The sequence below is a fragment of the Balaenoptera ricei genome, chromosome 13 (genome assembly GCF_028023285.1).
Source record: "Balaenoptera ricei isolate mBalRic1 chromosome 13, mBalRic1.hap2, whole genome shotgun sequence".
NCBI classification, from domain to species: domain Eukaryota; kingdom Metazoa; phylum Chordata; class Mammalia; order Artiodactyla; family Balaenopteridae; genus Balaenoptera; species Balaenoptera ricei.
Genome location: NC_082651.1, coordinates 36517839 through 36529805, shown reverse-complemented (window position 1 = coordinate 36529805; position 11967 = coordinate 36517839).

Genomic DNA, 11967 nt, shown 5'->3' with positions numbered 1-11967 from the left:
GGCTTGCAGGTATATTTAGGAAGTTGTTAGCCGGACATCACCTACTAGTATCATGTAAGTAGGCCGTCCGAAGTAGGAAGCTTAGGGGAAAAACCTGGAGGAAAACTTAAAAGCTGAAGCCACACCTCCACACTACACCACCTTTCACAATTTCTTCTCAGATAAGCATCATCCCCATCAGTGAAGAAACTCGTACCTCATAATAGGAAAAACAGGCCTAAAGATTCAATGTGTGTCTTGGGAGGTCCCATCTATGCGATATCTTCCTGGGACCAGAAAAGGCCCCAGGAAGATCAATCTCTGCACCCCTGAAAGCTTACCACCAAGGAAAATGACTAGGTCCATAGATTTCCTCCCTCAAACCAGCTTACCTCACACATAGATCATTAGCAACTCCGCCCTTACTCACATTATCACAGTCACAAGAGTGGTTAGGGAGAAAAGCACTAACCAGGGGAACTAAAACAGAGGCAATCCAGGCCAAGCTGGGCTGGTGGCAGATATCTGCTCCTTACGCTCGGGTGCATAATGCGACTCACCACAGTGCCTTTTTCACAGACCCTTTTGAACGTTTCTCCACAGAATCCAACAGCTCAAGTTAGCTCATGACGCTTCAAGGTCAACAGTCGTCAAGAGAAAAACATGCAATATGTCTTACAATGTTGGATTCCTTACAAACAGGACAAGGAGATAACCATGTAGACAAAACCAGAGCATTTGAAAACATCTGTATTCTACAAACACACCAGTGAATGCTATAAATAAGGTACTATGACATAAAACAAAATGAAAACTAGATGTGAGACTGTTCTCTTCAGTGTACAGACTTCATGGCAGTTGCTGCACACTATCTAGCTACTTAGATCTTTAACTCTCTGTTCTGTTAATACCAAATGAGGCCCAAGTGTGTCAACCTGTTTCCCACAGAAACCAAAAAGTCTACATGCATCTCTTTTCTCCTGTGCCCTTTCACCTTACCTGCTCCCAATTCTCCACCAACGTCCTCCTCTTTCTCTAATTATTCTCCTCTTCATTTTGCTTGGCCTTGCCCCCAAGCATGCAAGACAGAGAGTCCTAGAGGTCCAAGATTCTAGAGTGGCTGTTTGCAAGGCGGAGGAGATTACAGTAACTGCCACACTGTATATACTTCTGTGCAAAGAAAAAGGGACAGTGTTCAGAATGTCTCTCACATATAACAAGAGCTGGAGATGGCAGGATACCTGTGTGGCCCAAGGAACTAGAGCTAGCAAATTACGGGCCAAACAATTGCAACCAAAGGCTGGAAGAGGAAAGGTCTGCAACCAGCTCTGTCTCCTAGCTCTCTGGTATTTGCTGCCAACGGGCAGAGTCTATTTCGTGAGGCATCAAGCACTGAAAAGAAGACTCCTGCTGCTGGAAGTTGACAGGAAGTAACGTCCAATGCAAGATCAAGGCTTGTCCTCGAAGCAATGCCCATAATGGAAGAAAAAAAAACAAGAGAAAGCGGAAGAGAAATGTTAAGTCGCAAGTCCAACCTGGCCCCCAGCCTAGCCCAGCCCAAGGAAGGTAGGAGTCAAGGAGAAGAAACTAAAAGAGAAGAGCCTTGGACCACAACATTCTCCACAAGGTACACTCAAGAAACTTCACCCTACTCTTGAACCAAGTTACAAAGAGAGCTTCTTAATCCCTACTTTGGCTCCTTAAAAGCTGCTATCAGTTCACTCATTAGACACATATGATTTCAGAACAACTGTAATAGTTCAAACTAGATGGCTCTTTCCTTCCTAAGGATTATTAGTTAAATAAGATCTATATAGCTCTAAGTATATGATACATAAAATAGAATACTCTGTAGAATGTAAGTAACTCTTAGTTCAGTGTATTAATGAACGTCTGTAAGAAATGTTGCAATGATTTCCCTAATGGAAGAGCCTGGGGGAGGTAAATCTGTCTTCTAGGATTTCCTCCCCAGAGCTCAGAAACTCAGGTGTTGTTTTAGCTCTCCTACACTCTCTTCACCCAAGCCCGCCTTCCTGTTGGGGATCGGACCTCCCTATTGGCTCTCTCATACCTTTCAACTGCCTGCTTTGTGACATCACTCTCCTACCAAACCTACTACCACTTGGTAGAGCCTTGGGGTTTCCGTGGAGCTGTTTGGACCAGTAACCAGTGACCTCTGTACTGGACACGTGCGCCGTTCAGCTGCAGCCACTCAGACATCCTCTAGTGTTGTCTCCTCATCCCTTGTACCTGCAGTGGATGCTTCCTCTTCTCTGACCATGTCAGGTAAGAAAAGAAACTTTGGAAAGTTTTGCGTTCGATTTCTTTTGCCCCTAAATTGAGTAGGAGATTCAAAATAGCATGGAATAATGAGGGAAAGTATTGAACTACAAGTCTGGAGACCTAATTTCACTTTTGACTTTGACGTTTACTATCTGTGTGACTTTGGACAAATCACTGGCTGTCTCACAAAGCCTGTTGCTTTCCTTAACTGTTACGTTAGGATACCACATTGGGTTGATCACTCTGATCCCCTTCTTTTCCAGTATTGAGCCTTAAAGGGTACCCATGTAGAAAACGAAATCAGACACTTCTCAAGAGTGTTTCAACAGAAACGTAGAAAAGCCAGGGGACATAGAAAACTAGCAATATATACCAAGATGTTTCATCTCTAATGGTCTCCCTCCACTAGGATTTCGACTAGTTGAAAAGAGAGAATAGGGAGAGAGGATGGAGAGTACTGGGCTCTACAGGGAGGCACAGAGTCGAGCGTAAGGAAGTTTAGGATGGTTTTCATTAGCACAGGCCAACAGGCACCAAGAGATGGGAGAAAATGTAAGAATGAAGAGGGAAAGCATAGAGGAGCTCTCAAGAAAAACGGAGTTTGCAATGGAATGCTGATGGGAACCAAAGATTTTCAATTAAAGCAGAAACAGCACAGAGGGAAACCTGCTCAGAGCAGGGCAAAACCAAGTTGATGGTAGCAAACCCTTACATTAACAGACTAAGAAGGAAAGTAAGGCCAGAACAGGGGATCACCAGGAAAGGCAGCTTATCAGAAAAGTCATACTCCGTTTTCTTTCTTTTATTGCCTCTCTGAATACAGTTGGCCACTTGACAGTTTTGAATATAAACGTTTTAGAAATACGTTTTAGAAATGATGCCTCCTATAAACAAGCAACCACAGTGGTTATCTAGGGGGCTGCTTTTCAGTGTTTTATTCTTTCTAATTTTTAAACTAGGTAGACATTTCGCCAATTCAACATTTTAAGTGATATCTTCTAAATTGAATCAGAAGGACTATTTTCCTTTGTGTGATATGTAGGTTCTAAGGCAAGGCTGCTTTTCATTTTTACAGTTATTTCCTTCCTAACACAGAGAGCACATTGATCAACAGCCATCGTTCGCTTGTAGATCTTAGCTACCGAAGAAGAAGAAGAAGAAGAAAAAGTCAAGCCCCACATCTCTAATCCCCCCCCACTTAGGGAATTCCCTGGCGGTCCAGTGCTTAGGACTCGGTGCTTTCACGGCCAGGGCCACGCGGCGCGGCCAAAGAAACAAAACAAACAAACATCCACGTTTATCGAAAACCATATTGTGGAGTCCTGTGGATTTTCTTACATTTGAAAATCTTTTTTAATGGGATTCTAGGCATGATGGTTTTTTGAGGTTTTGGGATGCCATCTTCTTGGATGCTGAAGATGATTCTAATCTAAGTTCTAGGATAAATCCAAAAACCTTCCTGATACATTTTAAGCTTCCTTTCTGCTTATTATATAAGCTATATTCATTGAAATATATATTTCTCCTAGGCTTAATACCTCTTACTTGCTGGGTAAAAATATGAAGGAGCACAATAATGAAACTCTTTTACACTTATTATTTTGCCGTCTGCTTCGTACCGGTTTTCATTGAAATACTTGTCTATGTGTGTTGTGGCTACCTATACATGCACATTTATTGCATTCTGTTGCTTGTTATGCATTTTTTACTGACATACCTTCTCTGTCTGTATGCATTGGCTAGGAATTCATTCACCTCTATCACCTCCATCGTGTTTTCTGGTTAATAGTATTCACTAAAATAGAGTGGGCAAAATTCACTTTCATAATGTTGCATGGATGGTACAGAATGCCATTTGTTAGTAAATTCATTAGGCTTCGATACTTGCCACATACCCCAGTTTTCATTAATATCTATGGATTTCTTTTTCGTTAACGTAATATGCTTGTCATGATTTTTCTTTGTCTTTCTAGAACTTATTGTATCTTCCTCCATATAAACCATACGCAATAGATCAGCTTATTCATCTATTAATTATTACTGCTATTATTATTGGTGGTGGTGTTATAACCACTTTATAGATGAGTAATCTGAAGGAATCAGATAACTTTTCCCTTTCCAAAAGCACTTAAGAAATCCACTTTCGGGTAATCATTTTGAGGTAGGATGAGAAACCAGGCTTGAAGAGGGCAAAAATGACTCTTTCAATTCACCAGTTGGACTGAGCTGTACGTCACCTCTAGGTAATAGCGTGGGAACTGCACAAGCAAAGGGAGACACTGAAGACGACAATGGTAATAGCCGTACTGTTTTCTAATGGACAAAAAAAATGCCTATATTATAAGTTCTGTTTCTCCTGCTTTCTGGCAGTATCATGCTCAGAGTGGAGTCCTGGCAAGGAAGTCAGGATACTTAGGTTCTGAAACCTGGTAATGATACTAACATAATGAGAGAACTTGAACAAGTCAACCCGACCTCTCTGAGCCTCAGTTTCCTTACTCACGAAATGAGACTGAGAACATCGAAGTTCTCTAAGGGCCTCCTAGTTCTAAAATGCTTCCAGTCTAGGAAATAGCATAGAAGTCAATACGAGTGCAGGCTGAAGGGAAAGACAGGGCAGGGAGAAGGTTGCTTCCAGCCTAGAGAACAATCTCTGAACCACACCACTTGGCTCTTCTGCCCGTCTGTGCCCAAGATTGGGAGCACAGGCAGTTAATAGAGAAGAGTGGAAAACTGCTCAGTCCTTACAGCCATCATTAACTGTCTGATTTTGGGTTTCTCAGGAAGTAGTGATAGTAGAGGTGTCCTGATAGCAAGAACCTTCAGATGATGCCGTTCCTCAAACGTAGTGAGAATTTCTCAACCTCCCTGAGTTTGTCATGACCCTCTTGTTCTTACAGAAAATTTCCAACATCCATCTCTACGTGGAACTCTAAATTCTCTGCAGCATTCTCCTCCTGTGGTGAGCAATGCAACTTCCCTAACACGAAGTGTCTGCAACTTCTCCAGAGTCTCTGCCCCTGCCGTCAGTTCGGCATCGGCTACTGGTACCCCTTTCCAGACACTCATGGGTAGTGCCTACCTTTACCAACATTCTAGCACGACTATGTTATCTGGAGTTACGGACCACAGCCAGATCTCCACTTCAGCTGCTTCCTATCCAGGTGTTCTTGAGTGGGACATCACAGCAAGCACTGAAAAGAATTCTTCTTCACTCGGAGACTTTACTCTGGCACTCACTGACCGCCACACAGCTGCCTCCTCCATGTTTCTGGCAGCCCAGTATGATAAAACTTCAGACGCCAAGAACATGGTCCCTCTACATCCATCGCTTTCTGCCAGCCTTGCTCAGGGAACACCATCTCAGATTCCAAATCAGGGGCAGAGCCGCCTGTCACTTCCCTGCCAGGAAGGAAGCCAGGTATATTACTATAACCAAGGCACACTGGGGTCTTTACTGTATGGAGAACTTGGCTCCTGCCCGCAATCCTACGGCTCGGCGTCATACACAGGAAGTCGGGCCTCTGGGCAACCAGAAATGGGAATGGGACTGAAGGAGATTCAGCCCACAAATATCCGACCACCAGCTTCCACCTCTGCAGTCTGCCACCCTGTGCCTGCTCAACGCATCACAGAAACAAGTTTTCAAGGTGAGTATAACAAACGCCAGAGAAAGTTGAAGAATGAGGTCGGCATTCAAAAATGGGGTCAAATCGACAGCTGGGAAGGGGTGTAGAGGCAGGTAGAATTTAGATCCTGAGCCTTTAATAACCACTACCTTCGCTCAGTGCCCTCTGTTTTTAGACTCTACATGAGAACACCTAGGGCTTCCCTGGTGGCGCCGTGGTTAAGAATCCGCCTGCCAATGCAATGCGGGGGACACGGGTTCGAGCCCTGGTCTGCGGAGATCCCACATGCCGTGCAGCAACTAAGCGCATGTGCCACAACGACGGAGCCTGCATTCTAGAGCCCGTGAGCCTCAGCTACCGAAGCCCACGTGCCTACAGCCCATGCTCCGCAACAAGAGAAGCCACCGCGATGAGAAGCCCGCACACCGCAACCAAGAGTAGCCCCCGCTAGCCGCCAACTAGAGAAAGCCCGTGCACAGCAATGAGAGACCCAGTGCAGCCAAAAAAATAAATACGCAGAATAAATAAGTTCAAACAGTAAATAAATACATAAACATAAATTACAAAAAGAAGAACACCTAATGCAGGTGGGAAGGTGGGAGGGCCACTGTAGAGGTCATCTATGCTACATGTACAAGAACCCCGAGAGCACACCAATCGGTACCACACTTTTCACTGCTGTAGCCGATCGTTCCCCCTGTACTGCCACACTGTAGCACTCCCTTCCCTCATCTACTGCTATAGTCTCTTTGGAAGGTGTTTCAGAACTCTTGTTATGAGAGTGCCAGTTGAACTGTCCTCACTTCCTTCATTTATACCAGGATTGAAGACCTTGTGGTCCGAGATCCTGTCCAGAGAGCAAGCAGGCTAAGACTCTGTCTTTGCTGATGTATTTCATCAGAAAGGGCTCTACCCCCTCTCCTAGTTCATGGTGTGACGTGTTCTTGGCCTCTCGGGAGAGTGGGGAGAATGGAAAGGACCCTATATGAGAATATGCTAGGCTCTGTAAAACATTTCAGGTTTTTAAAAATAAGACTCATTTTGTATTGGACTTATAACAGTCCTATGAAATACAAAGCGAGCCGAGAATCAGCGACAGGAAAGGCTCACCAGTAAGAATTACAACAGTCACCGCTTACCTCGTAGCATAGGGCACTGTCCATGATCCTTAAGAAGAGTTAGTAGAAATGCCTTGCCCATCTTGCCCCTGAACCCCTTGAAAGGTACACGACTGCTGTGTTGGTGTTTAGGGGGAGCATCTCACTTACCAGGGACTGACTTCTCCCTTGATCCCTTTGTAGGGATGGAGACCTCCCCCCTGGTGATGAAAAATTCCCTGGGATTGCAACCTCCAAGCCAGACGTTTTGTGTGACACAAAGTCAAGAACTCCCCAAGTCCTGCAGTAGCAGAAACAGCCACATACTTGAGAGTAACCCACCATCTGAACTTGGGGACATTTCAGTGACAGCTCCAGTCCAGAGTGCCAGGCGTCTCCTGGCCCTGCCTCCAGCTCCAAGCCAGGGACAAATAGAGAGTAAGCACGTGGATGATATCAAAACCAAGCTTTCAAAGCCTCTGGATGCCTACCAGATCCCAACAGAGAACCAAGATCCTCCACTACTCCCTTTAGGAATCCCTGATATTCACCAGCCGCTGGCCTGCACCGATCCCCTCAGCCAAGAGGAGCAGCCTGGTTCTGAAAATGCTGATCTGGGAGAGAACAGCCGGAGTCGTCAGGACCTAGGGACACTTGAAAATGGGACTGAACCTAGCAGTGGTCTTGCAGACATTACTACACTGGCGGAGGATATTCACCTTCCCCAGCTCTTTAATCCTTTGAAAGAGCTTGATCAATCCCAAGGTCCCAACGTGATCAAAGCTAAAGACACCAGAGCCATTAAGGTGAATCAGGTGCAGGAAAAGCCAAGTGTCATAAAGGTTCCCTCTGATCAACCCAGGAAGAACAAACAGAAAGCCTCTGAGCCTATCAGTGGCGCTCCCAAGGCCAAAATCCAGCCAAAGAATCCAGAGTGCCTGTTAGGGGGAGAAGTGGTTACCTGCCACGCTGCAGTCAGTGACAGGGCTCCTGTGAACACGGCCAAGCACTCTCAAGGCAAACCTCAGAAAGCTGCATCCAGAAAGATCAGCAAAACTAAGAGCCACGGGCAGGAAAAGACCAAAAGGACCAGAGGGAGAAACAAGGCTGAAGAGAACAAGCAGTCAGGGAACAAAGTCAAGGCAGAAGAGAAGCCAGCAATCCCCCACACGAAGCGAAAGGAACACCAAACTGAGCTTCTCCAACAGAGCTTTCAAAAGCCTCGAACCTCCCTTGGCGTGCGCATGCTGGAGTCTGTGAAGGTTCTTCATGCGCTGGGGAAGAAGAATGAGACGAAAACTGGGCTCTCTTCCTGTCGGCTCTTGGGAAAGTCAAGCAACCCCAAAGACCCCCAGCCACCCCCAGCTATCCAGCCATGGCGGCATACCCCACGTGAGGGGAAGGGTCCTGAGAAAACGCAAGTCCAAGCCCAGAAACCAGACAGCAGTGCTGAAACAGAGTGTCCATCTCCAGCCCAGTATGAGCGGCCTCCTCCTGGGAAGGTCAAGTTGATACCTCTGCCTTTTTCTGCCTGGGACAAGCCTCAAGCTCGACCCGCTCCTCGGAGGCCACAGTCTCTGGCCTCACATCGGCCTGCTGGGGCTTACCGTGCCCAGCCTGGTTCTACTGACTCAGCTCAACCTGCTGCAGTCAATTCATCCCAGCCAGCTCCTGCCTCTTTGCCAGGCCCCGCCAAACCAGCTCAGCCAACTGTGACCAACCCAACCCAACCGGCTTGGACCAACCACACCCAGCCTCGTGTCCCTCAGTCTGCTGCTCCTAGGCCTGCACCCTCCAAAACTTCATCTGGCCCTCCTCTCCAGCGGGAGCCTGTTCCCCCTGCTGTGAATAAGCGCCAGGCCCCACCCAAGCTCCAAACCCAATTTCTACTCCAAGACTTCAGCAAGCAACGAGTTCCATGGAGGGAACCCAACGTGCCTGAGCCAGTCATGTCAAAGCCCATCGAACAAGAGCAGAGGCCAGAGCGAGAGGCCATGAAGAGGCGGGCTCAACAACAACGGGAGAATGCTGCCAGATACACCTCTTCGGGCAAGCTGCAATTTTTCACCGAGAGGGAAAACGAAATGGAAATTGCCGACTACTACGGATACGTCAAGTGAGAGCTGCTAGGATTCTTGGTGCCACCTTGGCTACCAGCTGTTCTTCCATACACAGGTAAGACAGGTATAGAACTGAATAAGTAAATGGAATACAATTAATAGACGAGTAACAAACCTTTCGAATTTTCAGATGCTGCTAACTGGGGCGTGAGAAAGGAAGGACTGAAAGTTGGATGGGAGAATGAAGGAAAGGGGTAAAAACTGAGCAAAGAGGAAGGAACTTGGCCCAGGGCTAGGAAGGCCAAAAGAGATGTATGGATTTAGGAAAGGAAGCAGGAGTGAGGATGAAATGGCAGAAGTAAAAAGCAGGGTCAGAGGTCTGGGTTGAAAGAACACAATTGGAGTAGAGTTGAAGGTGACAGAAGAGGAGTCTAGGTTTACTAGGAGAAATAGAAAAAGTCTCTCGGGGACGCTGGCCTTAAGTCTCACAACCACCAGATAGGTATTTCAGAAAACAAGAGGTTCAGGACACATCTCTGAAAGGTCTGAGTCGCCTTATTCAGGTGTGACTGTAGTGGGGGAATAGGGAAATCTACCAGAGAAGTGGCTAGGGCTCAGAGTTATCCTAGGGGCAGCTGACGACAGGGGCAGAGCCAAGGGAACTGCTGGATCAGGAGGCCCACGAACAAATCAGGGGCATAGCCGCCTGTCACTTCCCTGCCAGGAAGGAAGCCAGGTATATTACTATAACCAAGGCACACTGGGGTCTTTACTGTATGGAGAACTTGGCTCCTGCCCGCAATCCTACGGCTCTGCGTCACACACAGGAAGTAGGGCCTCTGGGCAACCAGAAATGGGAATGGGACTGAAGGAGATTCAGCCCACAAATATCCGACCACCAGCTTCCACCTCTGCAATCTGCCACCCTGTGTCTGCTCAACGCATCACAGAAACAAGTTTTCAAGGTGAGTATACAGACGGCAGAGAAAAGTTGAACAATGAGGTCAGCATTGAAAAATGGGGTCAAATCGACAGCTGGGAAGGGGTGTAGAGACAGGTAGAATTTAGATCCTGAGCCTTTAATAACCACTACCTTCTCTCAGTGCTCTCTGTTTTTAGACTCTATATGAGAACACCTAGGGCTTCCCTGGTGGCGCCTGCCAATGCAGGGGACACGGGTTCGAGCCCTGGTCTGCGAAGATCCCACATGCCGTGCAGCAACTAAGCGCATGTGCCACAACGACGGAGCCTGCATTCTAGAGCCCGTGAGCCTCAACTACCGAAGCCCACGTGCCTACAGCCCATGCTCCGCAACAAGAGAAGCCACCGCGATGAGATGCCCGCACACCGCAACCAAGAGTAGCCCCCGCTAGCCGCCAACTAGAGAAAGCCCGTGCACAGCAATGAGAGACCCAGTGCGGCCAAAAAAATAAATACGTAGAATAAATAAGTTCAAACAGTAAATAAATACATAAACATAAATTACAAAAAAAAAAGAACACCTAATGCAGGTGGGAAGGTGGGAGGGCCACTGTAGAGGTCATCTATGCTACATGTACAAGAACCCCGAGAGCACACCAATCGGTACCACACTTTTCACTGCTGTAGCCGATCATTCCCCCGGTACTGCCACACTGTAGCACTCCCTTCCCTCATCTACTGCTATAGTCTCTTTGGAAGGTGTTTCAGAACTCTTGTTATGAGAGTGCCAGTTGAACTGTCCTCACTTCCTTCATTTACACCAGGAGTGAAGACCTTGTGGTCCGAGATCCTGTCCAGAGAGCAAGCAGGCTAAGACTCTGTCTTTGTTGATGTATTTCATCAGAAAGGGCTCTACCCCCTCTCCTAGTTCATGGTGTGAAGTGTTCTTGGCCTCTCGGGAAAGTGGGGAGAATGGAAAGGACCCTATATGAGAATGCTAGGCTCTGTAAAACATTTCAGGTTTTTAAAAATAAGACTCATTTTGTATTGGACTGACAACAGTCCTATGAAATACAAAGAAAGCCGAGAATCAGTGACAGGAAAGGATCACCAGTAAGAACTACAACAGTCACCGCTTACCTCGTAGCACAGGGCGCTGTCCGTGATCCTTAAGAAGAGTTAGTAGAAATGCCTTGCCCATCTTGCCCCTGAACCCCTTGAAAGGTACACGACTGCTGTGTTGGTGTTTAGGGGGAGCATCTCACTTACCAGGGACTGACTTCTCCCTTGATCCCTCTGTAGTGATGGAGACTTCCCCGCTGATGAAAAATTCCCTGGGATTGCAACCTCCAAGCCAGACAGCTTTCCTATGGAATGACAGAGAACTTGTCAAGGTGAAACACCAGTCTGCGGGAGAAAGGGAAGAAGAGAATGATGGAAATCGTTTCTGGGAAACTATTTTTACATTATGTGTTGTTTGTTCCCGGTAAATAAACTGAAATCTTCTTAACAGTAAAACAAAATCGAAACCACTAAAGCCAATAATACAGGAGTATAACGTTCGAAAAAAATTTCTTTGGCTGCGCAGCATGTGGGATCTTAGCTCCCCAACCAGGGATTGAACCCACGCCTGCTGCATTGCAAGCGCAGAGTCTTCACCACGGGACCACCGGGGAAGTCCCAGGACTATCACTTTTAAAGGAGAAGGTACAAACCCCTCGGTTCTATGAACTGGAGATTTTTAGTAAGAAGTCAATATATTTGTTGTTAGGCACATTTTATGTTAGGCTGTCTCCCTGCACAGGATGCAGGCGCCTTGAGAATGGAAGTCATATCCCTCTATAGTACGTCCCTCTTCTTTCTGCTTTGCAGTTTGCTGCTCCACTTGTTCAACCCCACCTAGTAATAACCTATACTTCCCTTGTTCCTGTTTTCCCATCTGGAAAACAGACAAAAGGCCACCAAACAACGCAAAGGTCTCAACAAATAAGGGATATC